This window comes from Passer domesticus, chromosome 15, assembly GCF_036417665.1.
Source record: "Passer domesticus isolate bPasDom1 chromosome 15, bPasDom1.hap1, whole genome shotgun sequence".
Taxonomy (NCBI): domain Eukaryota; kingdom Metazoa; phylum Chordata; class Aves; order Passeriformes; family Passeridae; genus Passer; species Passer domesticus.
Window position 1 is genome coordinate 8,437,533 of NC_087488.1, and position 26,546 is coordinate 8,464,078.

Genomic DNA, 26,546 nt, shown 5'->3' on the forward strand with positions numbered 1-26,546 from the left:
TCTAAAAAAACACACTTATATATTTTTTTTAAACAAGGTAACACCCAAAGTTCTTTTGATTGAACATGGATAAGAGAAGAAAAAACAGTTTTCTCTTTTCTGTCCTTGTATACTGGACAGTTGCTTACATCTTTGAGTTCCAGTAGCCACAACTGAAAATGTAGGTGTTCTCCCAGGAACACACAGGGTGGGACTCCTGCCCTCAGGAGCTGAGTGTGGAAACAGAACATGATGGCATTTTCTGTGCAATGGTGATTAGGCAGACACAGTAAATGGCTTTGCTGAGCACTGTCAGTGAGGCAGGTTTTGTGTAGGAAAGGGATGTTCTACAGCCTCTGCTCCAGTCATTCCTCAGTTAATGGACACCCTGATCTGCCAGTGCCAGCCAGGCTGTTATTGAAAGGAAAGGGAACTAGGAAAAACACAATTCAAGAAAACTCTTGTCAGTACAGCTGCAGCATGTGTTTGGAGGATGTTTCAGCCCCAGCCTGAAGAGATTAATCTGTGGGAAGCTCCAAAACCGCAGAGAATGAAGGATGATATAGATTCCGCAGCCTGGAGCTGTGCAGTGTGCTGACCTAATCAGTAACTTCAGTGTGTCTGCTGATCCCTGGTGACAGAGGGGCATATGATCCATATGTCATCCCTGCCATCCATAACTCCAGTGATAACTGCTCTAATAGCATCCCTGTGATGCTGCAGTGATGGCCAGTGCGACTTGGCCTCGTGGAGCTGGGCTGGGTTCTGCAGGATCAACCTCTCCCTGCCTGCAAGTGCTTGAAAACAACCTGTGGGCAAAGTAAAAAACCTGTCAGAGGAGAGATCAGTGGTCTGAAGCTGTACTTTGAAATAAACCAACTGAATTCTGTTATTGTGATGTGAAAATCTGCTGGGAGTGATCAGACACGAGGTCAACTGCTCTGAAGGGTTTGTTAGTGAGTTTAGCCCCTGCAGACATCCTGCTGGAAGCTCTCTCAGGTAGGATGAGTGTGACAGAAAAGCTTGGATATTGCTTTAGAGGTGACAAATTTTAAAGCATTTATTTCAGAGGTGAGAGACCTATAGTAAGAACACAAGATAATAATTAATAGAAGTAAAATAAAGTTAATGTGCAGAGGGAAAAACTATTGTGCAGCACAATGAGGAAGAGAATGATGAAGTTCTGCAGAACCTGATAATTAAACCCTTGCTGGGGGGGATTTAGAGAGCCCCCACATCTTGTACAGGGGATACCAGTCCAATAAATACAAGTATTTATTGGAATACTTCTGAAGTAACATGAGGAAGTGCTATGTTTTTCTCTCCTTAAACAAGAAACAAACTTCTGCCCTGTGGTGCTTCTTCTAGACCTGAGAAAGGTGTCAAAACAGTGCCAATGACAGAGATTTTATTCTTAATTTCCGAGCAGGAATGTTTATTCTCAGAGTCTTTCCAGCCCATTTGGATGAAGAACAATCTCTCCAGATGGCCACACTCATTTGTTCAAGGGCTGGAAAGCAAATTCCTGTTCTTGAATGTTCCAGCCATATTGTAGATGTATTAATGAGATTAAAAGTAATGCCTTGTTCAAGTCCTTAATTTCCCTTAAGGGGTTTCTGAGAACACAAACCAAGGCCTGGCTTTCCTGTTGGTGGCTGCCACTGCTGTTACCCTCCCCCTCAAAACAGATGGTGTTTCTTTCCTTCTGTTGAGTCCAATTTGGCCATTTTTGTTTATCATACAAACCTCTTGAGGCTTTTATTCAATCTCTAGGGAACTTTGATCCTGCAGTCTTATGCAGTTATTGTATCAAAATTTAGGTTAGGAAATTAATACATTTTGCTGTTTCATTTCATTTACCATTAAGCTTTAATTTTCCTTTTCCTGTTTTGTTCTGGTTGATACACCTTCCAAACAGCTTGTTCTGATCTTACGGCTCATTCAAAATCAGGTTATCTTTCTTTTCCCCCAAAAAGAAATATTGGCATCATCATAAAAGTATGGTGTTTATGTATGAATGCCATATTTATATCAGTTAATACGAAAATATATTGGCTTGCAAAAAGTATGTGCTTAACCTTAGGCACATATATTTCTTTTTTTGCGGAGTTTTCCAAGTGGAACATACTAGACTAGCTGCTGGCTCAGTATGAAATATATACATGTGACATTCAACATTAGAGCTGGGTGAAATACTTGTAGTAAAAGGCTTATTCATTGCTCTAGGGGATCAAAGAATCAGAAGGAAATAGAAAGATAGTGAAATCTTTTACAAAAAGAAATAACAGGCCCCATTTTTGTGTGTGTATATCTGGCTGAGGAATAAATTCAATCTCTGCTAAAATCTAATATCCTTTATTTATAAATTTATGGGACTCCATATGGAAAATAAAAGGCAGTTACAGATCAACAGGGAGGAATTGTGGGTACAAGAATTTAATGAAAAAGAAATCCTTGCAACTTCTCTTTTTTTGCATTGTTAAATAAACATAAGCAGACCAGTTGTCTGAAGGAAGACATCCACTCCTAAAGTATTCTTGGCTAAATGTTAATGATTCCTTTTCAGTAGGAATCTCAATAAATTTGTATATCACAAAGTTGCCTGTATTGCAGCAATTCGGGTGAGATCTGGGAATTGAAGTGTTGATACAGAAATATCCAGATAGAAAACAGAACAAGTGCAAGAAGACTGCTACTTCTGTGCACAAAGGAGGCTGAGAAGGTTCACAGACACTTGCACTTAAATTCATATTTAGAAATAGCTTTCTTCTTTTTCTTCATGTGCTTGTCTGTCCAACTATAATTATCCATCCTCCTTTTTCTCCAATTACATGCTGTATAATGTTTAGCAGCTATTCCAAGAAGCAGCTTATTCCTGTGTGACAAGATTTAATTAAACTTCCACTGAAATAATTAGTGAGGGTATCTCAAAAGGCTTTTTAAAATCAATGCAGTACTGAGAACCAAATAGAGTTAACACTGTCATCAAAGATCAAAGTCACCAAAGAACGTGACTGAAAATTAAACCCCCAGCAACAGTGTAATGAAGAAGCATACTGGAACAGTTGTGATTTTCTGCCTCTTGGGTCCTACCTACAAATTGATTTGACATGGAAAATTTCCCTCAGGAAGCTTAAAAATAGTAAATTTCCATTAATTACATAGGAAAGAATGTTCTTTCTATAATTTATAATCCATTAGGAAGTTGGGTTTTTTATTTTATTTATTTTTTGTTGCCTCTTACTCCCTTTATCTGAGTTTTCTGCTTTGCTGGGAGAGGTTGGCTGGAGGTTGGTTTGAGTGGTTGTATTTTCTGTTGTAGTAGTTTTCTTGTGCAGCCTCAGGCATAGAAAAGGAGCTGGACAGAGTGAAGTGCCCTAAGCATATGAGTCCTTGGGCACAGCAGAAATCCCAGGCTGCAGGCACATTCTTGAGGATCTCAGGAGTCCTTCAAGCAGGACACTCTTATCCCTTTGTGGGGAGCAGTTTGTATGAGGAACCAAATCCTCCCTGCACCTGGGGACTGTGCCAATGTAAATTAAATCAGGGATTTATTGATTTTTGGAGGGTACCTTACTCAGCAGCACAGGGTGCATTGCAATTTCTCACTCCACTCCTGTGCTGAGCTGCTCTGGGTGGGTGGCTGGGCACAGGATCTGCAGAGCTGCAGGAATGAGCGGGGCACAGTTTGCTCTCCCTGGGCAGGAGAGGTTGTTCCAGTGAAGGTAACTCTGCAGGAAGAAATGCTCAAAAGCCTTCTCATCTAGTTTGCATTATGGGTAATTTTTTCCTCAGGCATTGACATTTTATGGCTCCCTGTTTTATTTTTGAGCACCATAATACACAGCGAGCTTCTGGATTTTATGGCTGTACAACACCACCTAGGCTGTAGACTTGGCAAGATTTTCAACTGGCCTTTTATGCATGTGCAAGGTTCTTCAGAGCTGCAGTATGAGAGTGGCAAACGAGAATTTGGCGAATGCCAAAGGTGCCATAGCCCCAGGTCACCAGACAATGGTTCATGAGGGAGCACTTCCCTGCAGGTGGGGAAGTTCCTGGCGGCTGTGCCAGCCCCTGTGAGACTGCCAGAGGGTCAGGGCAAGGCTGGACCCTGAGCCAGCCTGGCTGCCCTGCGGGAGCATCCCATGCTGGGACCTCCTCCTCCTCCTTCCAGGGCTCGTTCAGTTTGTTGTTGTGCTAACTGGGACAGCAGCTGAATTTCTGTAGTGTTTACAACTGAATTCCTCTGATTTACACTGCCTGATGCTAAGGAGTGCATCCCTGGGTAGAAATGTGATGAAAATATCAAGAGCTCAAAGAGAGAAGGGGTTTAGTGGGTATGTGTTATATGTCACAGGTTTTGTCATCTCTTCTGAGCTGTGCTGTGCTTGGGTTGAACTGTGAGAAGCTGAATAATTTATTCAGAAAGTTATGCTAACTCAGTATGGCACCAAAACACTGAAGATTAATAAATAATTAATAAAAACATTTATTCTGCAGCCATGTGCTTGTATGAGTCACTCAAGCCTTACTGAAAATACTGAGCACTCAGATGCAGGTTTCTGTGCTGGCAGGATCAGAATTCCTTCAGTGTTTCTGTTCTGCAGAAAAATAATTCCTTTAAGGCCTCCTTAAGAATTTCAACTAAATAATTAAAATGAGGAACAATAAACTGTGTTTTTGATGTGTAGATAGGTATGTAGATATGTGAGTTCCTGTACCTGTAGATTGAGGCCAATCTGTAAGCAGTGGGAGAAAGCTGGGACTAAGGACAGTGAAGTACAGTCCAAGTAGAAGTGGTAGAAATTTACTGCAGTCTAATAATGGTTTTTTTTCCCAGTGACTTAGCACCTTCAGAGCAAGCAGAGCAAAATGGCTAAAAGGCTGTATTTGGGTTTTGGTTTTGAAATGGGCATGAAACAGCAAAAACTTCAGCTTAGAAGTTAAAGTTGTATCAACACATTAATGTGAACTGTTAAATGTTATAGTTATTTTTCACACCCTGCTAAATGCCTTTGACAAGGACAAACATCTTTTATAACAAAGGATAATAAGTGGAAGGCTTGAACCTCCTAAATTATTGTGTATATCATGCTATACCAGTGATTACATTCTGAGTTGCTCTGTCTTCAATATCTGTACAAGGGTAAAATCAAAGCACTGACTGATGAGATGAGTTTTCAGCACAACCTCCATGCAATGTGAGACTGGCAGGGGAGAAAAGAATTGCTCTTTTTTTGAAGGTAAAAACCTGATCCTGTTCAAAAGCCTTTCCTGCTGAGGATCCTCATCCACATTCATAAATTTTGTTGTATTCAAGCAAGAGAGGCTGTGGTGTGTTCTCTTTGAGAAATGAAATGTACTTTTAAAATAGGCATTTTAAATACATTTCTGAACTAATCCTACTTAATATACCTTATGTCTATGACACCATAATAAATTATTATTTTAAATGTATAGTCAGGTCTTTAGATATTTTTACTTCTGTCCACATAGAATGATTATTTTATGGTCATCTGAAGTCTCATACTTGGGGAAAAAAAAAGCTTAGTGCTTAGCAATTTATTTTTTTTCCGAGGTTCTCTGCTGAAATGTTTAGGTATAGAGTCTTAAATGGGTCTTCTGACAGAAATAATTAGACAGGATGAGACATGGGGAAGAGGAGACCTGGTATTTACAGAATAATGAAAATTATATCTGCCTAAGTCTTGATGGGAAAAGAAGAGGCTTAAAAGAAAATTTGTTTTATCGTTTCCTAATTTCTAAAAAATTGGGGGAGAATGTTGCAGTCACCCCATAATCACACTTGATTGATGTAGTGATAACCACAGTGTAGTGTTCATTCATTACATATATATAACAAAAACATTTTCCTAAATGCCCCTTGGATAATTAAATAAATGTCTTTGCCAAAGCAGGCTTTGAATGATGATAATATCCTGGGAGGCTATAATCACTTCCAGCAGCCATAATTATCATCTCAGAGAATGGAAATACACTTAATCAGCAAAGCATGCTACTCTCTGTGAATGAGCAAGGGAGGTGGCCTGCAGGCCTTTTATCAGGCTGGGTGAATAACTGAGTGTTTACAATGAACTTGTCCCTTCGGTGCTGGGAGTTGAGGATTGCTCATGGAGCCCAGGAATGCTGAGGGTTGTGGCTGGCAACTGAGTGGAGTGCTTAGAGTCAGCTTGGTTTCCCTGGGTGATGCTGCTCAGTAAATGAATATTCTTATTTAAGGGCATTCTGAGGGCTGTTACAGCTCCGTGGGGAGGAATTGAAGTATTGCACCTGTGTTAAAGTGAAGAGTGGCTTGAACTGGGTAAGCCACAGTGCTGGAGCACCCAGGACATCCCATTTGCTGCAGCTGCTTGTGTCTGCACATTTGGGAACATTTGAACCTCAATCTCTGAGAGATTTTCTTTTCTTGTTCTTTATTTTTTTTCCTAATTCAAGCTGCTGCTCTCAATACTGATTTTGGTATCTGTCAATTTAATTTCTTTGCTGCAAGTGCCTTACATAATAGCTTACAATAGCATAAATGTAATTATTTGTTGCATTTTTATACTGCCAGAAGTTTACCTGTCTGGGACCACAGGTCTGTTTGATATTATTTATTAAACCAGTGTCCTCATGACATAAAGCAAGGAGGCACTGAAAATGCAAGAGCTCAGTCGCAGTGCTGCAGGCAAGAGATAATGGTGCGCACCCAGCGGGAGGGAAAAGTCTTCCAGGGAATATTGAGGCAGATCAGGTCACTGCAGCCAGAATCAGCATTCCAGCTTACAGTGCTTCTGACAGGAACATGCTCAAGATTGTCTCAAATTCACATCTGGCTTGCCAGCTGTTAAGGTGAGGGACAGAGTGTGGGATGCCCAGAGGCAGAGAGATGCAAACCAGAACAACCTCCGACCACAATACAGCAGGATTTGGGATTTTGCATGAAGTGCTCAGGTTGGACATGTCACACAGCATATGTCTAGGCAGTCTGTGGTTGATGAAAGAGCCTGTGCATGTTAGAGATGAGCAAGTTAAGTTTTAAAAAATAGACACTGAGTTGTGAGCAGACGACATGATCAGTGTATATCTTCTTTCAAAAAGTTAGCTGTAGGGAAAATATAAATCGTGGTGGATAAGTCTGAGATGACATAAGGCTGTTGTCAGTCACCTGGTGAGGCTGTTCCTAGAACAGCTGCTGCTGAAGAGAGCTCCTTCCCTTTGTGTTCCTCTGGAGCAAATCTTTGCACATGCTCTTGATGGCTGCTCTGTGGAGGTTTCTTCTGAGCCCATCTGCCACTGGCAGAGATGGCTGGGAGACTGTGGGGGAGGTGGCAGCACTGTTTTAGCAAGCAAAACTTAAAACCATTTTATTTTGATTAATAAAATGTGTGTCTTTATGACTAATGGAACAAAGAGAGACCGTCTTTATGCTAATTCAGTCATTCCTTTTTCCTCTCCTCCAACAGCTTTTAGGTCAAGAGGGGAAAATGTCCACAGGTGAAAAGTGAAACTTAGTATTTGGTGACCCCCAAAGCAAGTATCTGTAGGCGAAAGATATATTGCCATGGGTACTATTTAATAAATAAAATGAAACATGAGTCTTTTGATTTGTTTTAAAGGGCTTTAGAAGAATTCATTATTCTAGGGAGGTCACTGTCACTGAACTCTTGATCCATTGCTCTTTCTCCTGTTGGAACCAGAAGAAGGAAGTTTATCCTGATGAGTCTGTTTTGTGAGAAGGTTGTACTTTGCTACTACCTGAAGACAAGAACAAGGACAAGGGCACAGGGCATCTAGAGACAATTGATGTCTAAAAAAAATCATTGAAAGAGAGGAGATACTGGGCTAACTGTGATATGGGAAAGGAAATGCAGGGTGCCTGAGGGACTGGGTGTGATACAAGTCTGTGTGTGTTGGTAGTGTCATGCAAAAGTGGGAGAGAATGTGCACTTCCAGACTTGGAGAAGCAGATAGGATAGAAAGTGAGATTGTAATTGTTATCATGCTGTGGGATGTTTAGAGTGTGGGTGAAATTTTCTTGAATTAGTTTATCCTTAGCAGTAAACCTTTTATAAACACTTTTCTTGGTGAGCCCCATATCCAGTATGCAATGGAAGTTACAAAATAAAGCTGAGGGGAAATGCCATGCTGAGCACAGCTAATGTTTGCCTGACAGCAGTGATAAACAGCCAGAAAGCTGTGTTTATGCATGAAAATTGTCCTTCTGGCTTTAGTTACTTTTTAAAAAAGTGTTTTTCAAAATAGCCTAAGAAGTCTCTTTCCCAGCACTCTATGGAGTTTGTGTTGCAGCCTTGCACTGGAGATCCAATCCCATAGAGCAGAGCATGTTATGTGAAATAATTGGAATATGGAGCTTTGTGAAAATGTCATTTGAAGCAATGTGGAATTGGCTGGTTGCCTTCTATTTACTTCTAAGTTCTCCAATTGTTTAAATACCACCTTTGTAACAACAGTGCCATTCACTTGACAATTTGTCTTTTTATTCCTGATAATATGCGTGTTGGATAGAAAAATAGCCCAGTCTACTTGTGATCATCAAACTTCAGCTGAGTTTCAGACAAAGAATTTGGCAGATCTCCAGATAAAATATTACAGAGCAGCTCAAGCAGGCATTAGTGTTTGTTGCTTATGCAGTTTGTGCCTTGAAATCTCTATTGCTTCTGATGTGTTCAAAAATAACAAGCTATTGTTCCCCCAAAACACAATTTGAATGGAATATTGCGTTATTTTTGCATGGGGATATGTCTTGTGGAACAACAGAGACTAAATGTTGCAGTGCAGGGGAGTTTTACAGAGCACCCCCCCTCCCTGCAGCAGTTTGCAGGCTGTCCTGTTCCAGCTTGGGAAGGAAGGATTGGAATGGCACTTCTGTTTCCCTGGGGAGAGCTGTGCCTGCACAGGACCCAGCTGTGTTTTACTGGGGGTAAAACTCTGTGAGGCTGAGAGATCTTTGCTGTGCCTCCAGAGTGAAAACCTGGCCCTTGACTGACCTGATGGAAAAACTCCCACCTCAGTCTCACCCAGGCTGTGGGCAGAGGAGTGAGCTCTGTTCACACAAATCAATTTGTCTAAAAGCATGTGGTCCTAGCCAAGCACGCTCCTGTCTTGTGGCTTTAATGGGATGAGTTGTGTATTTAAGTTACTCAGGTGTTGGAGAGGCTGGAAATCTGTTTTTTGGAATTTCAGTCTTTTGCTTTTTTGAGGCAGACTTAATTTCTTTGTCTTTGACTCATTGCAAATGTAATTCCTGATTTATTATCTCCATTTATTGCAGTTAATTAAATTAAAACTATATTAATTTTGAATAAATAGAACGCAGCAGAACTCTCTGGGTAAAGTTTAGCAAATCTCTGTTTGGTACAGAAATCCTGACTATGAGCCCAGTGAGCAGCACTGTAGAAACAGTCCTAGAATTTCACTACTTATTTTCCAAAAGCTCTAGAATATACTGATTTCTTAATCACTCTGAATGTAATTAGCTGTAAAAAATAAATGTACCTGATTTCTGATCATTAATCCATACTTAAATTATGGGATATTTTAAAGCTGCACATTTGAAGGATTAGAGAGTGGAAGAAAGCAGCATTGTTTCTTTATCTTTAAGCCACATGCAAACTGTGGCATCCAAGGACTGTCTTTTTGATAAGCTCAATATGGCTTATCTCCAGTAGAAGTATACATTGTTCTTCCCTTTAAATGTATTCTGGGATTCAGATTACTTTCAGCTGTTCCCTTTCTCCCCTTCTCAGTCCCCACCTTCATTTTGTTTTTAACATGCAAAGAAAATGGTTTGCTTCAAAATATGTATCTTTTCATAACATAAATTCAAGGAGTGGATAGGGAAAGATGTATATGCTTGGCTGGGCTAATGAGAAAATGACTCAGTCTGTGTGTCTAACATCTCATATCACATAAAGTGGTTGACAAAGAAAAATGGATTTTGCTTTAAATACTCGGAGCTGCCACAATAATTGATCATATTTTGTAGATTACAATGGGCTTAAAGCAGCAATAAACCACGAGCCCCACTGTCTGCTCTCTCAGAAGTTTATAAATACCAAATGCAGCTCAGTAACAAATCCTTGATTAGCATTTATGTAAAACGTATTTTGGGGACATTAAAAACCTTAATTGAAAGAGGAGAGCAGAAATGCAGAGCTATAACCTTATCACCCCTCCCAAGAGGATATTTCCAGCTCACTGGGATACAGTATGAGCAAGTGACTGCTCCAAATGTTACTCTTGTATTCACTGAAAGTGAGGGGAGAAACTGCTTGGAGCTGTGAAAACACAAAATATTCAGCCTAGCATTTGGCTCTTGGGCTAAAATTTCTCACTCACACATATAATCTGCTATCACAGGTTCATTAGAGACCATCACTGCCATTTTTATTGGTATTCCATTTTAATGGAATCATCATGATGAGCAGGTTTCCAATAAAGCCATGTATTTTGGTTGTTCAGAGTTCTTCCTGTTCCCCCCTCTCATGAGAGGCTGTATTAAGTGAATTTAATTTCTCCTCTGTGTGGTCAGATTCTCTGCTCCTTATCCAATCCATCCATAAATGAAGATATCTTGTCTGCAAATTACTTGTTTAAAATTGGTGAAAGCAAAAGTGAATATGCTTTAGTGATTTAAATTATCAGTTTTATGTTTTCAGTTTATCCAAATAAACTCAGATTTTCATGATTATCTGTGAGTATGTGAATGTGAGACAGGTGAGAGGGATTTACTGCATTCTTTCAGAAGTCAGATGTTATGGATCTCCTTAAATGTGACTTGTTAAAAACATTGTTCATTGGTGTAGTTCTTCTCCTGTATTGCTTTCTCTGTAAGCTAAACTTTCTGAAGCCATCTGTGAGTTCAGAACTTAGTAAATTAAGAGAAAAGTAGAAAATAATTGATTGATTTATGAGAGACCAAATGTTTTGGCACGTACAGAGCATGGATTTAGCTAATAACTCCTGTAATGCTGAGGTTTGGATTTGGTGACATTTAAAATAATGATCCAGACATCTCTGAACATTTACATTTTTCCACCTCTGAGGGGGTAGAGGGGATCTGACTTTCTGCAGTGGTATTTTTATGTAAAGCAAAAAGAATTGGTAGCATCATGTTGAATTTTTTTTTGAAAAGGCAGCAAACTCCTGGTATCAATTTTCAGTGGAGATCCTGCTTGCAATTTCAGTGTTCCACTCTTTACAAGCCTTGCACATTTTTATAGTATCTTCAATGTGCATTAAAAAATACAGATAACTTTTGGCATAGGTAATAATTTTTATGTACTTTTAATTTCCTGTGCAGGAAAGAAGGTGATACAATTATGACTTGAAAATGGGGAGGTCAGGGAAAAACTGGAGGAAAATTTAGTTGGGTTGGTGGCCTTGGAGTTTGACCCAGAATAGTATTTTAACAACATTCAGCATCCAGCTCTCAATTTTCTTTGCTGATGGGTCAAAACCAACACCAGGCTGAGCATACATAACACAGATCTTTTTTGTTTGGTGTCACATTCCTGTACTGAATATCCCTTTCTCCAGACCACCTGCCAGCCAAGCTCATTCCCTGAGAGTCAGTCCCCAGTGCTGGCAGCACATCCCTGACGTGATGGAGAGGTTTTACAGGAATTTCTCTGGGCTAGAGAGAAGTTTGAGAAGAGAATTCATGTTTACTCCAAAAGAATTTCCTACCAAGGTTGTTGACATAGAAACCAAGAAAGACAGAAGGATAAACAAGAGAAACATGCAACTCTATTGCAATGAGCACTTTGCCTCTTCTGACCAGTGAGTAAAGTGTAAACTCAGGAGTTTTTAAAGAATGTATAAAAAGCATATATGCTAGAATAAAAATGGAGTTTGAAGCCTTCTGAAAATGGAGTGTTGCTTTGTACCGTGACCATCTCAACAATGACACTGATGTCTCACAGCAGCACCACTGAGGTAAATGCAGGACTTGTGTAAAAAAGAGGGAGAAGCTTCTTACAGCAAGGTTCCCATGGGGTATCAAGAGGTTCAGATAATCCTCTGCAGCAGGTGCACAAAGGTGTCTTACCATGCAAAAATGTCCCTTCAGTGGGACTCTCCATAGCAGGGGGCTCTTTGGCCCCTCATGGTGACAGCCATGGAAATTGTCCCCTGGGACAGCTGAGCCACCCGAGGCTGTGTCAGAGACCTGCTCTGGGCAGAGGGGCTGCAGAGCTCTTGGAAGGAAAATATTGGAAAACTGCATTTTTCATACCCTGAACCTTTCCACTTGGAAGTCTGGCTCATCTAGACTGGGTTAAAGTCATTAGTGGTGAACTCTGAGAGTGCTGTGCTTTGCCTATGCTGCAAACATCTCCATAAAGGTTAAACCTGTGTTTCCTCAGTGCTAATCATTTGTAACTGAATGCTACAGCTTTGCTGATGTAGTTTAGAAAGGCAGGAGTACGTGGGACTCCTGAAAAGCAGGATGAGAATTGAAATTTCGTCTGTTTGGGATTCAGGGAGTCACCAGAGTGAACCCAGGCTCTCTAATGACACCTGTTCAATGCTGTAATTGGTGAATGGTTAGATTAATAGTAAGGTGATAATTTCCAATTAGTAATGGGTGGTTCTGCTGTTGAAACATAAGATATATAGGAAAAATTTTGTTTGGAGAGCATTTTCTCCTTTACTTGTGATTAAAGTCATGTAGTGGAACAACTTGGACTTTGTGCACTAATGCTTAGATGCAAATACCAATTTTAGGAACAAAAGAAATCATTCAAATCAACCTCACATCTATTTGTGATTATAGCAGACCATCATTAAAAGAAGTAGGGCCAGAACAAATACACCTTTCATAAATAGAAGTATTCCTCTGAGTGAAATAACTGTGCTGAGGTCAAAAGTTCTACTTTTATATGCAGTGATTATTTGGATAGTTATGGTTTTATGCTTCAGCTTGCAAAAATTTACATTGCTTATTACTTATAAAGAACATTGTACTGCTGAAAAAGTTGTTAGTCTGGTGATCTTAGCTCTAAATATGACTTGAAGTAGAGTAGGTTTATAATTTAAATAGCTATTCAGCTGTGAATTCTTGAGATGTTTCAGTGCATGAACTATTGGCATTTTGCCATTTTTCATCATGATCAATGGGCTGATTTGCAAGGCAAGAATCCTGCATCCCTTCCAGCACATGGCAATGTGTACTGTGCCTTTGGATATGGAAGTATGCCTTACAACAGATGGACAAATATTATCACTAGGCAACTGCATGAAGACAAAATAATCCTTCTACAAAATTGCCCATGGAGCTTTATACAATCAGAGGATGCATTTTGTGTGTGTCTGTGTGCTAGAGAAAACCAATTTTTTTTGGTTTGTTGTCCTGTAACAGTGATGTTTTGGTGGTCTATGCCACTGCTTTGTGGCTGCTGTAACAAATACTGTAGTGATAACTATGAAAAGGTGATTTTTTTTCCTCCCCTCCTTACCTGGATGTTTTTAGTTGTGCCATATCTTCCTGAACAGATGGCAGATATTGTTGTTTCCCCAGGTCCTGGTACACTGTCATGACGAGGGGCTGACAGGAGGCCAGCAGTTTCTGCCCAGGGTGTTTTGGGTGGTTCTCCTGTGCATATGGAGACTCCTCATGAATTGTGCCCTGTTGTGCTCTTGGTCTGTGGCAGTGCTGCAATTTAACCTGATTCTGGTTGCAGGAGAAGCTCTGTTTGCTACAGGTGAAGTGTTCAGAGAAACAAACACCAAATGTAGCAACTGGCAGGAAGAAAATTTGGGTTTTTGTCCAGGCTGTTTGGTGCTGTTACGTTTTGCATTGCAGTCACATCAGAGATCCTCCCTCTGAATTCAGGGCTTCCTGTTGCCTGGCATCGTGCAGCCACAGAAAGGTCTGATCACTGCTCTGATGGCTCTATTGGGTAGATAGATGAGAAACACAAAAGCCTGAAATTATTTTCATTACACAGGTTAGTAATAACAGCCCAAGAAGAGCGTGATTTAATAAGGTGCCATTGGAAGCTGGACTGTGCATCCCAGACAGTCCCACAGATCTTTTGTGTCCTGTTTCAGAGCCTGGAGCAAGATAAACCTCTGCCAGAGCCTGAGTGGGGTACAGAAATACAGCGTTGCTTAGGAACTGGATTCTTCCTGGTTTCCTTTATTTGTTTTTCCTTGATAGCGCAAAAACTGGTGAGTGGCCTTGCAGAGGAGAATGATACCATTATCTCTGAGGTTTCTATTACCATCAGTGCTGCCAAAGAAATAAGGCTGTCCACTTCTGTGATGTTTATTTTAATCTCTTTTCACAGATATTATGTGGGAATGGGGTATTAATTATTATGAATTAAATTTGAGAACATAGGTGGGTAAATTGCACAGAGGAAAAGTCCTTATTAAGGCTGCTTTCAGATGAGGTCCTTAATCCTACCTGATCACAGTAAAAGAAGTGTGGTGGTGTTGTGAGCTTGGCCCAAAGAATCAAGAGGGGAACAGGCTTCTCTTTTTCAAGACCTCTTGGAAAAAGGTGGTACTGCCTGTAAGTGTCCTGCAATTTGATGTTTAATTCTGCTTTTCTTGATATATTCCTGTCTTATCAGATGTTGGCCTCATCCATCCAAGGGCTAAATGCTTGTAAAGAATTTTGATCCTTTATGTCAAACAACTATTTATACATTCATTTATTTACTGCTGGTTCTTACAGGTTTTATGATGCTTTAGGTGTGTACTGAGACAGCCACAAAACTCAACTTGCAGAAATTTCAGCATGAATTGTGATTAAGGTTTGAGTGATTTAAGTCCTCAAAAATTACTCATGTGTGGTTTGCAGGCTGACTATAGCTCTGTCTTTAACCATGAGTTAAATGCTTTTTTGTTGTAGAAAACAATTGATTACTATCAGTTTTCTATTGCTTGCATTCAAGTGTGGATTTCTTAAGAAGTCTTAATAAATTAGAATTGCTTTTTCTGAACATTTAGAAGTTAATATTACCTCAGGAAAATTTAGAAGTAATATTACCATGATCACTAGACCTTGGAAGCTTTCCATCTATCTTCTTTACCATGCTTGGCTCCTTGCCTGTCACTGTGGCTCTGCTGTAGTTGTTAATCCCTTGGGAATAGCTGGTACCTGTTCCCTAAGATCACTGTTACTGCATGTTCCATCATAGCAGCCTCCTCTCCCCTTCTTGGCTCTTTTCTTGTTCAATAATTTTAAAGCTAAATCTCTCTCTGATATGTTTAGGGAGGCAGCACCTTTTTTGACAGGTTGTCATTTGAAGCAGAACTGTTCTCTTTTGTGCACAGGATTTCTGCAGTTTTCTGGTTCAGACTGATTGTACCATTACAGATACTTTCATTTGCTGGACATGACCCTTTTTCTCCTATTCTGTTCAAATGTTCTACTTTCTGAAGGCAGAAGTGTCCGAAGCCATCCTTAATGCCTGCCAAACACCCCTATATTTTGTTGATAAGTTTTTGAAAATATCCCTCCAATTAATCTGCCTGATAAAGATGTGTTCATGTCCAGATGCATTTAGACTTCACTCACCTAACTGAAAGAAACTGAGGAAAAAACGTGGGCTGATTTTTTTATTTTTTCCTTGCAGCTTTACAGGCAGACAATGCCCTTCCAAGGAGTGTTCCCAGCAGGTGAGTGTGTGCTGGCTGTTCAGGATGTGCAGTCCCTGAGCTGTGTCCAGCTCCTCGGTGTCCCTGGGCTCAGGCAAGGCTTCTCACAGCCCAGGACTGCGTGGGTGCTCCTCCCCGTGCTGTCCTGTCAAGCTCCAAAGCCTCCAGGTCAGACCCTGGCTCTGCCCTGTGAGTGAGGCTTCTCCACACTGACAGCAGCTCTGTAGTGACCTAGATCAGCCAGGGAAGAGAAATTACAAAAACACTTTACAAGAGGCAGGGGAGAGGCACAGAGAGGTGTCCTGAATGGGAATATCTTCCAGAAGTAAAAGTCAGAGATCAGAGTAACCAAATGAAAGCAGCAGAGGGCTCCCAGGGCTGGTGTCCGTGGTGGGAGTGAGCAGCTGGGCTGGGCACATGGAGCATGTGAAGGTTTTGGGTAGTTTTGCCTTTGTTTAGGTGAAAATAGCCAAGCCTGTGTGTAAGCAGCTGTGCAGCTCCCTGCTGCTCCCAGAGAGGAGCAAACCGGGTTGTGGGCAGAGTGTGACACATGAAAAGTTTTTGAAATTATGTGGAGCTAAAAATGAATTAATTTCTCTAAATGAGTAGTAGGTAAAAGGAAGATGCAAACACTGTCAGAGAGAATGGGGTGAGGGAGGAGGAGGAGGAGGAGGAGGAGCTGTTTCCAGGCAGCTGTGGATAATCCTCAGTGCAAATGAATGACAGATGGGTTTGGCTCCCTTGACTTGTGGAACTGTCCTTACTGAGAGCAGAGAGAGATTGCAGCTATATTGGAAAACTTCTTTCATAACTGAGAAAGCAAAATTACCAGATACTAGTCACTGATGTCCTTTGTTTCATGCACCTCATTTGAGAGCAAAAACTCATAGCAGCAGTAGGAGAGACTTCTAATACATTGTAGGCAGGGAGAGTATGTTATATCAAAGGGATGACACAACAGCTGTGCCAGCAGCAAAGTGCAAAAGATGATATTTTTATTACTGCAGCACTGTACACAGCATTGCTGAGTTTGGTAAATAGGGGAAGTTTGGAAGAGAATTAGCTGGGATGGACTTTGGTTGGCTGAAAGGACTTGAGTACATTTGTGCTTTTTTCCTTAGGCCTGTCTCAGAGTAGGAGAGGATACTGCAGAAGGGAGGAAATGCAAGAGAAAATGCAGTAGTGGTGGTGTAAGGGTTAGGATAATTCTGTAACAATTGTAGTTAATTTCTTTCACATATTAAAATCTGTTCTCGTATGTTCTCTCAAAGACTGCTAATCTAGATTGCCAAATGCAAAAAAGTATTTTCTAAATACCCTATCCAAACCAAATAGCAGTTTCTTTTTAAAATATGCATATTAGTCATTGAGCTGCATATAAATATACATATAAACTGATATTTTATTAATATAGTTATTTAATGTGAGAAGACTATGAACATTCAGAGTAGTTTTTTTTAAGAAATACACAATTTTAAGGACCAGCAATTGCAAGTTTTTCATTCTGCTTTTTTATGCTAGTAGAGACATTTTTAGAGTTACACATGGCTTTTAGCAAGCTCTCTGTTTGTCATTTCTGAAGACATGGATCAGCTACCGAAATTACTTATATTGTTATTCAAGGTATTGTTTTTTGGTTTTGTTGTTCGTAATCAGTTGAAAATATCTTATTAAAATAAAATGCTTTTTTAAATTTTGGCAGATCATTATTTAAGAAAATAGTGAGTTTTATATAGTGAAGGGAGTATGTGATGGAGCAGGTAAAGGAAAAAACAGACAAGTGTTGGGAACAAATAATTCAACACTGTGGTGCCAAGAGGAGCTGTTCTTCTCCACTGACTGCTTCTGAAGCAGCTCCAACCCCTTCATATGCTGCTAGCATCTCTATTTCAGTGAGGTCTTAGTGGGCCTTGGGCTCCCTATAACCCCAACTCCAAAATCCTGGAGGTCATCACTGATTCTCTGGCTTCTCCAAAGGCTCTAGGTGGGACCATCCCTGTGTTCTTCCATCAGCAGGAAGGTGAGCTGGGTGAGGACAGTAAGACACTTTGGCTTGCACTGCACACACACTGGTGACACATCCCCTCCCTGGCTGGGCAAACCATTCCTCCGTCACAATCACAGGCACAGCCCATGTTGGTACCATGCCATATCTCTCAAATACCAAAATCCTCCAAATGTATCAGCTAAGATTGTAAGAAATTGCAGTTCTGTTTAGAGATAAGTAAGCAGAGGTAAGAGGAAGTGTGAACTAAAACCTGGTGTTTGTGTTCCAGGTGTGCTGGAACTGCTCTGTTATACAGCCCCTCAGTCTCTAACTCAGGCTTTGCCTTTTGCACTTATTTAACAGTTGCTAACTAAAGCTGCAGAAATACTCTTTCTTTTCTTTTAAATAAGTATTAGGGAGAATCTTGATCTATTACATCAGTATTCTGTCTCCTACCATATAAGTTCATAATTAACCTGTTATTGGAGAAGTGTCATCTTTCTCATGGCCTCCAGAATGATCAGGCACTGAAAGGATGCAGCTGGGCCACTAAAAAGTAAATCAGCCTGTGTTGATGTGATGGTGACATCTTGTATACACAGAAACTTTGCATCTCCTCTGAACTTAATTCACTCCTCTCTGCTTTTCTGGGCTGTGGGCGCTGAGATTATTCGGCAGCTGTTTGCCATAGTAATAAATTTGGAAATAATTCAGTGAGCTCTATTAGGAAGCCAAGGCTTCTGACAATTGCCTGAGGCTTCTGCAATCCTCTGGTGCTACAAATCATCACAACCTTGTGATGCCACCCTGACTCCAGAGTGCCAGAAAGGGGGAGTGCCCCATGGCTGTGGTGTGGGAAGAGATATCAGCCTCTGTCGGTGCCTCCCTCTTTCTGCTGCCACCTAATTGTTTGGGGAATTGGGAGAACCATAAATAAGAAAGATTAAATTCTGCTGCCAAGACAGAAGTTTGGCTTTAAAAAAATCATGAGTTCCAGAGCAGTCATGCTTGTGTGCAAGATGGCTGTGCAATTCTGCGACAGATAATCATAATTTGTAGATAATTTGGAGCTTGTGACTGCTCATAAATCCTGATTTAAAGTGCTGAAGTTGTTCTTTTGGTGGGGCTTTTTTTTGGGGTTGATGAGTGTTTCCACGACACCTGTTGTAAAATAATGTTTCCATGATAGAAACATAGATAGATTCTTTGTTAGATATATAGAAATACTCTTCTCACTTATTTTTTAAGTTAAATTTGAACAGGCATGTCTGCTGATGTGTCAGTTCCTGAATCAACTGGAGCTCTCAGGGGATAAATACCCATTGCAATTATGAGCATTTAAATGTTTTTCTAAGTGTAAAATATTTACATATTCTGAAAGCATGAGGAATTGGTGTTTCCTTGATATGACTTTCCTTGTCTGAAATGTTTCAACTCTGTAGTTTACACATTACCCATTATTGTAGAATTTTTTTCACCAGTATTTTTGTGCAAATGCTGCAAACTATAAGAAGATTTAAAGCCCAGAAAGTCAGGAGCAGGATCAGTTTCTCTTGATGATAAATGTTTACACTCCAGAGCCGGTGTTCTGCTAGTGCTGTTTGCTCCCACATTTAAGGCTCCTGAGCTGAGACCACCTTGTTATGTTAGCAAGGATGTCAGCATTGCTGACTCACAGTCTAACTCATATTAATGAACCTTTCTTCACAACTAAGATTGCAATTTTAATGAGATTTGTGTTTCTCAGGCCTTCAGCACTTTCCACAATCATCTTGAGCTTCAAAAGTCTTCAAGGGAACGTTACTATTAACATTATCAAGTAAAAACATATTTTGTGGCACTGGGGATGCTGATGAGCAGTTGAGTATTCTTCAGTTCATTGTGTGATGTTTTAAAATGTTGATTTATAAGAGTGATCAGATCTGCCCAATTGGTGACAGAGTTCCATTAGAGGTGGCATCCAGCTGGCCAGGGCACTTGTCAGGTTCATCAACTCCCTGGATGAGTCCCTTGCTCTGCCTGGCTCCCCTTTGAGATCACATGTGCTCAGAACCTGGGGGGCAGCTCCTGCAAAGCAGAGCTGGGGTGGATGAGCCACTGATCAAATTGAAACATGCTACTTATTTTTCTGTACAAAGAACAGACATGGAGTAAATGGAATAAAAAGAAAAAAGGCATCTCTTAAAGATGAACAAAGGTGGATTTTCAATGGTGTCTTGCAAGAATGTAGATCCTAACTTTTACATGTTTGTTACTGAATAGGCTGTAAATTAAGCAGTGCTCTCTCTGAAAGCAAGTGTAATGCTCTGTGTTGGGGAGTACTTTTTTAGATTATATATTAGACCTTCAGAGATTTGAGGCTGAGTTATTTTCTAAATTTCAGGTGGAAAGCTGAATGCTTGCTACTCTGATTGTATTTCAGGCAAAAGTCCTATTTTCACCTCCCACTCCTGTTTCCCAGGATTAGTCTCTGTCTCTTTCATTGAATGCTGCTTTATAATGTCAAGATTAATTTTTTGTTAGAAAAATGAAAACCAGTTATATTCAGTGACATACTTACCCATATCAGGTGCCTGCTTCACCCCATTTTAATTTGAATAGCTTTCTGTTTGATCTCATAAGCCTCTCATTCTACAAGCATTTGTTTTGTTTCATGGTGTGACTTGGTTGCACTCACTGGATTCAGCTGCAGGGAATGCTGAGAGTGCTCCTAAATCATGGTGGGATTTGGCCTTTGTTAGATATAAAGAAATTATTACCTTGTTAGGTGCTAGTCTGTTATAACAGTCTGTAAAGACTGTTGTAGTCTTTACAGAAAATCCTAGTTCTTCATAATGTATTTTTTTCCTGTGAGTTCTTCCTTTTCTTTTCTCCATTTTGCCAGGAGCACTGCATGTCTGGGAATGGAGAGCAATTTAAGAAGTCTGAATTATTGGATAAATGACAGTAGAATTAGTTTGGCCTTTTCTTTTGAAGAAACAAAATGCTATTAAATAGAAATTAAATCACTTCCTTGTACCTCAGCAAGTACCTGAGAACACAGGTGCTTTTATCCTTTGGTGGTGAGAGCTGGATAAGCACAGAACCAATTTCCTGTCCATTCTGCATCTCAGAATGTAGCTTTGACAGTGACCACCCAATCTCCAGATTTAGAAATGTTTCTCAAGGTTACTTATTTAAAGGTAAAATGATGTAGCACTTAACTGGCTAGTCAATAATATGCAATTTATCTTTAAGTCTGTAGAATTTTTAGTCATTTTATTTATGCATCTTTTTCACAACAAAGAAAGCATTTCTACTTTCATAGGATGAAGGTTAAAATCTTTGCTGGGTTAATTACACTATTTTTGAGTTGTTCTGGGGAAAAAAGTAATTTATAGTGTGTGTTCTTCTTTACTTAGGTGTTTCTTCATTGTAAGTTTTCTTGAAATTGGTAGTGATAAAAAGCATTTGTCATCCCATGCGTGATCAGTGACATATGTGAAATAAGTTCATTAGGTAAAGATTTTCAAAGCTGTACTTCTAGAAAACCAATATTTTTCTCACTATTTGAATTTATAGCAGCAATAAAGATCCTGAGGTGCAGGTTAGCTAAAATTCTGTGCACATCAAAGGTATAGAATTGCAAAATTTATACAAAAAATGTATTACTAGAATTTCAGTAAACTTGGTAGAAGGTCCTCATACATTGCATGGCTCAAAATTACACTTGGCCACATATTGGGTTTGTAATATCAAAATTTAGATCAGATTGATCAAAACCTTTGTTATTCTTACATAAAGTTGGTTTCAACTGCAGGTTTACAAGAAAACCTTTACTCAAAGCACTTTCAGGCATTGTTACTACATTTTTTACAGCCCTTTGCTATAGCCTCTGTGCTTGGGTGCTTGATTGCTCCTGGAGTGAATATTGACTTTCTGCTGAGACAGACATGGCAAGCTGATGTGTTTTGTTTAATGTTTAAAAGCTACTCAGGCAGCCTGAGGTTCACTTCCACCTTGGGATGGGAGGGAGAGAACAGAAAAGCAAGATGGAAAGAAAAAAAATAATCCAGTAAAAAAAGCATTTGTAAAAAGAGTTCTTGTTCAATAAATTCAGATCTGTCTCTGAATAATAGAAAAGCAGATTTTGAAAAGCTTCCAAATTGTTCCCTGAACTGAGGTCAAGGGAGAAAATAATGCCATTCATGGCAGAACACAGATCAATAAGAAATCCAAATAGGATGGTGCTTTTTATCGTGGCTATGTTTGACAGCCTGAGTCAATGTGGAGATGCAGACCCTCTCAGTTTAGAAGCCTGAATTTTTCTGTATAAATAAGAGAGATGTGCTTCCCACAGGCCATTCCTGTCAAAGACAAATGCCTGAAGTTATGCAGCTTCTCTAAGTTACAACGTTTTGTTTGATTCTGCATCTTAGCATGGCAACACACCCTTGAAAACTTGTGCCACTTTACTGTTAGTATCACATGCCAAAACTATAATGTTTTAGCAGATGTGTTTTTTCCCCCAGATGTGGTTAGAGCCTTAGCAGCAGAAATGACAGTAGCCAGCACAGTTGTACCCCCCTTAGTCCTGATTTACAAAGTCTATTATCGCAGTTAACTTGTATTTCTGAGTGCAAAGGTAATTGTGGTCTAAGTTTTGAAACAGGAGAGTTCTGGCATACATGAGTTACCCTGTGCAGTTGCTAAAACAAGTTTTGAGACAGTTTCTTTGAGCTCATCCTGCTCTGGATTGAGCTCTTTGAGTTCTTCCCTCTCTTCCACTGAACACTGACGCAGGCTCTCAATGTGACCCCTCTACCATGTCTCCTTCTCTTCTAAGATCCTCCCCTCTCTTCAGCCTTTCCCACCAGTTCATCCTCCAAGTGTGCTGCTGTGAGCCACCTATTTGAAATTTTTCCACGTTCCCACTTCCACACAAGCCCATCACATCATCAAATGCCTCAAAATATTTCTGCTGGGAAAAAATGAGGGACACTTGGCATTAGACCACTAAGCTTTCATAAAGCAGTGCTGTTTCTTCATGCCTTGATCTGTTTGGTCTTTTAAATTTTTTTTTCATATTTTAATTCAAAGTTATTTGGAAGAAAGAAAAGTATTCATTTTTTAGTTTAATCTCATTTTATAGATTACCTGCCAAACTATGATATCTGCCATGCCTGGAGTTCTCTCACTTTTTAAAAATTAAGAACTTGCAAGTGTTTGAAAGCAAAAAATTAGTAGCTCAGTTTTTATGTCTCCCTCCTCCACAAGAATTTAGATTAAGTATTTTGAGCCTGCAGACCAAGTTAGATTAAATAATACTGCCATGTGCTAATAAATTTTTGTCTTCCAGGATTCTACTCACAAAGACATTACATTAGAAAATTGAGGCAGTTGCCAGGGTTTCAAGCATATAAATTTGGAAGTATTCTAACTTTGAAAGATGTCAAAAAATAAGCCTGAAATGATTCTCTGTGTTCTATTCTCATCAAATTAATTCAGTTTGAAAAGCTGCATCTGTAGAGTTTCACTAGCTTTACTTCCAAACCCAGTTACCACCCAGCTTTCTGGTTCTTGAGTGATGGAGTTATCGAATTCCTCACTGGATGAGGTTATCTGGTACCCTGAGGATAAAATTCTGAGAGAGTTTATTGCTCTGATAGAATTTGTGTGGATTACTTACTATCACAAGATTGTTTCTGTGCTATTTATCTATGTGTTTACGACATCTCATATAAATTTACAAATAAGAACAGGATAGTACAGGTCACATATGATGGGATTTCAGCAGTCACGCTGCTATAGCTCTATGGTTCTTCCATATCATATTAGCAAATTGATTAATAAAATGTTAAATGAGATGTTTGGTGTTTCCATGGTCTTCAAGGTGACTGAAACTTGGATACACTCTGTATTTTGTATAAACTTGCCTCTTCTTCATCACCTTACACTGACTCTCCAATGTGTTAATTCTTCTCATTTATGATTTTTGATATAATAGAAACAGCTTACATAGTAGAGAGAGCCTTAATTGCACATTAAACTGCCTTCTTTGCTGAGCTGAGAGAACTCACTATAAGGCAAATTTGAATTAAAGTAGTGCTGGCCATGCTCAGAATTCATTAGCTGTTTAAAAATGTTAGTACTGTTAGCTAAACTGATGTGGCTTTGAATGCTGATAAGGCTGGAAGCATAAAGCTGTATGTGCAGCATTGCTGGGCTGTAGAAAGAATGGCTTAACCTGAACTCTCTTTTAAATATGCCTGATTTCAATGCATTAATGCCTGTGAAGAAATGAAGATTTCCCATCAGTGTAGAAAAACAAAGTGTTCTTTGCTCGTGACAGACTGGTTATGCACTGCTCTGCAGCTGCCTCTGGTGTGCCCATAAAACTGACAGCAGCCTGCTCCCAGAACTGGGAACTTGCTGGGAGCAACATCCTGCTGCCCCTTAGAAAATCACAGCAGCCTTTTAACAATTTCAAGAGCCACACTTCTCTACTGCTTTATCACTGGATTATGTTATTGAATACTGATGGCCATTTAGGAGCAGTAAAACAGTTTAATAACTCTAAGTTACTTTTTTTTTTCTTAGCTAGACACATGGGCACCATCTACTACCCCATAGCACCTCCTTATTGATCTCTTTTGCACTGCATGAAATAGGCCAAGCTGTCATCTCAGGCACCTGGGCTGGCTCCAGGAAGATGATGAATCAATAGGTTAAATTTAATTGATGTGGTGTATTATTCTGAATGACTAAACTTGGCCGTATGCTGCAGTGGAAGTATACCTTTTATCTTTGTTTTCCTGGGTCTTAGGCTATAAAACTCTAGGCTACATCCTTTACTCAGGCTTACTGTACATTTCTGATACCATAGTGCTCTAATATCTTGCTGTATGTCACTGTCATCTGGGCTGCAAGACTAATGCAAGAATTCATCTTGGCTGTGTTGCCCATATATCCTTTGCACAAGGCAGAAAATATTTACCAGAGTAGAGATAGAAGCAGCAGTGGCTGAGTAATGTGTGTGCAAAATGATCTATGAATGCAGACCTCGATTGACTGGAAATGAAATACTGTGATAAAAATCCCATTTTTGAAATGTGTGGTTGTGTCAAGGAATGCATTGCCTGCTCTAGGTTTTTATAGAAGTTGTACAGTTTAATCATTATTTTTTATATATTAACTGGAACACTGAGAAAGTGTACTAGTGGGTTTGGAAAAAACAGTTATTGTAAGACTATTGCCAAATTACCCAGTCAGACTTCAGTGTATACACTTTACAATATTCTGTTTCTTATGCCATTCTGGATTAGAAAAGCTTTTAAACAAGGGAGGGAAGGTGTCAAGAGATGGCAGATTTGAGGAAAGAAAAAAAAAAATTAAGAAGGTAAACCACTTGTGTTACTTCAAGCTCATGATTGTAACAACAGATCTAGTTTTGAGACACTTGCTCTTTAAGCTGGCAACAAAACAGCTCATGGTAAAAAAATACTGTTCAGCTCTTAGATGTGCCTGTTATGCTGATGGATGTGTACAGTCCAAAAAGCACCACACCAGACATAGAGACTGGTACCCATACCAGCTCCCTTCACTTGGACTAAGAACAGAAAACTCTAAATGTACTTTCTGTAAAAGTAAGCTGAAGTATCCAAAGACCAGAGTGCGTACAAACAGAGACACGCTATCAATTTGATTTGCATCTGTCATTTGAACAGGTGTGGAGGCACCTAAAAAGCAGCAGGAGAGCAGCATGGAAATCAGGAGAAAACACAAAGAAAGAGGCAAATGTAGGAGTTACAGCCTTTGGGTGTGTGAAAGTTCCCGTTTTTCCTGCAAGTCAGGCTCTGCTCAGTGAAGAGTTGCTGCATGGAGCTGTGAGGATGTGCAGGAATTGGCAATGAAAGGAGTGGGGCAGGAGCTCGGGGCTGCCGAGCTGGGGCCAGAGCAGCGTGGTGTGATGAGGGCTCTGTGGGTGTGCCGAGCTGTCCAGGTTAAAAACTTGGAGGAAGTTTGATTCCTAGCATGTTGTGATAAGCTTTGGAAGGTTTTCAAACTCTGACTGTGGGATGTTTGAAGGGATAAAAGCCTTACTTGCTGTGGGTGGTCTTTGGAGGCCCTTGGTCCCAGAAGGGAGAGTGCGAGACCTCGGTGAACCTGTGTGAAAAGGCAGGTGGGCCTTACTGCTGGTTTAAAGAACTTCCACCCCTTGGGGTTGTTTAAAATTTCTGCCAGAAGTTCGGTGTTGCTTTAAGTTGGATACATTATAGAGAAAAGCTCATATCTATGAAAATACCTCCTCTTCTGAAGTGGCCTGGAGCCCAGGCCGCTGTGGTACAGCCTGCCCAGCCAGAGGAGTGCCTGGGAAATGGCAGCTCTTGCTCCCAAGAAAGGGGAGATTCATTGAGAGTGACCTTTCAGCTTTCAAATATTTCATATATGTGCTCTCCTGAGGTGCTGTTATTTAACTACAGGCATCAGAACGTGCTCTCCTGCTGGCTTTGCAGCTCTTGCCCATTGACAGGTCAGAGCAATCAACGCAGCTCCTACCAGGCCATGGCTTTGGAAAGGTCATGCATGCCCTGGCAAAGCCTGTCCCTTGCATTTTAAGAACAGTAGGAATCAAATCTTATCAGTAACTGTGACCAACAGAGCTACAGGAGATACAGCTTAATATTCTATTACAGATTAGAACTGCTGGGAAAATGTCTGAAGTAAAACAAGGAAGAAACAAAATAATAAAAAGTCTTTTAACATCCAGTCTGTCAGTACAGACCTTCTGGATAATGTGTTGTGGATTTCTGAAGGAAACATATAAGGATTTCACTGAAAAGTCACTAAATTATGGGGTTTTCCTTAAGGAAAAAAAATAAAAATCCTTCCTCTCCCCCAAAAAACCACAAATGAACCCCAACAAACCCCAAAGAAACAATCAGACCACACAAAGTCCCAAGTGAAT

General features: G+C 40.0%; 2 long non-coding RNA genes across 4 annotated transcripts in view; one reads left to right on the forward strand and one right to left on the reverse strand.

The window, feature by feature from the left end:
* The first annotated feature begins 13,877 nt into the window (after positions 1-13,877).
* LOC135281556 (uncharacterized) overlaps positions 13,878-26,546 on the forward strand; it is a 46,798-nt gene continuing 34,129 nt past the window's right edge. Inside the window, exons 1-4 of one of the 2 annotated variants that reach the window (XR_010348160.1) lie at positions 13,878-13,952; positions 14,056-14,175; positions 14,395-14,521; positions 15,591-15,633. This is a non-coding gene — a long non-coding RNA (uncharacterized LOC135281556). The remainder of the gene's footprint in view (positions 13,953-14,055; positions 14,176-14,394; positions 14,522-15,590; positions 15,634-26,546) is intronic. The other variant, XR_010348161.1, reaches the window with a different exon arrangement.
* Positions 14,173-26,136, reverse strand: LOC135281555 (uncharacterized). 2 transcript variants are annotated; one of them, XR_010348158.1, is made up of 3 exons: positions 25,884-26,136; positions 20,359-20,496; positions 14,173-15,843 (listed from the first exon to the last, which is right to left on the reverse strand). It is a non-coding gene; the product is annotated as an uncharacterized LOC135281555 (long non-coding RNA). The 2 variants fall into 2 exon arrangements; XR_010348159.1 differs by having other exon boundaries at positions 25,682-26,136.